Raw genomic sequence first — 1,036 nt, 5'->3', positions numbered from 1 at the left:
CCTAAAATCATTAGTCTGTATTGTTTTTTTTAAATGTCACTGAGCCCTTTAAGAAAAAGTATCGGTAATTGGTATCGGCAAGTACATGAGGGGAAGTACTTGTACTTGGTCTTGAAAAACTGGTATCGGGACATCCCTAGTTTAGAACATTCCTCCTGCTGTAGTCACAGGTAAAAACCCCCAAATAAAATCACCAGGTCACTTTGCACTGCTCAGGGGGTGTTACCACTATGAATATTAATGATGCACGTGCATGAGGGAAGCAAAGCATTGTGGGAGGGAGTTTACCATGCCCTACATTGTAGTTTTCACTGTGCACAGCGGCCATTAAAAAAAAAACCCTGCGATGACTAAGAGGACAAGTACAAAAAAGTCAGTTTTTGTCTTTATATAAAGCAACTGCATATGCCTGCCTCGTGTACACACAAAATACATTGCTGGCATATGTTTTTTGTTTTTAAAATGCCCTTGCAAAGGTGGAAATGGGCTTTCAAAATAATTTTTTTCCACTTCTTAGTCCACTTTGACACAAATGATGTAATTGTGTCCAAGTGTTGCATCCTGGGAAGGTTACATCAGCAGAACATTGCTGGGAAATCTCATCTGTAATCTCTCGAGATCTCAGGGAAATGCATTTCCTCCCCTGAGATGATGTGCATGGTCACATGTCCTAGTCACATGTGCCAGAGTTGCAGGAAGTAAAGGGAGATCCAGTAACCTGCCCTTAGTGAAAATGGTCACTGTCACAAGACTGGGGAGGAAAAGAAAAATAGGGAATGCAGAAAAAAAAAAGGCTGCAATTATCTAGAAGTACGCGTTTGTAGATTGTCATTGCTAAACATTTCTAAAGGTGTATTTGTTGTTATTTTGAAGATATGGGTAAAGTTCCTCTTTAGTGTACAACATGGCCAGACTAGTCCGGTCATAAAGGGGCTAAAATTAACTTTCAAAAATCCAAAGTGCTGTTTGTTGCCGTATTTATTTTCCAAATTGATCCCTGAATGCGAGTGTCTAGGTTCCTTACAGGGGTGTAGCA

The sequence above is a fragment of the Nanorana parkeri genome, unplaced genomic scaffold, assembly GCF_000935625.1.
Source record: "Nanorana parkeri isolate BGI_ZX_2015 unplaced genomic scaffold, ASM93562v1 scaffold2159, whole genome shotgun sequence".
NCBI classification, from domain to species: domain Eukaryota; kingdom Metazoa; phylum Chordata; class Amphibia; order Anura; family Dicroglossidae; genus Nanorana; species Nanorana parkeri.
This window is presented reverse-complemented; position numbering follows the sequence as displayed.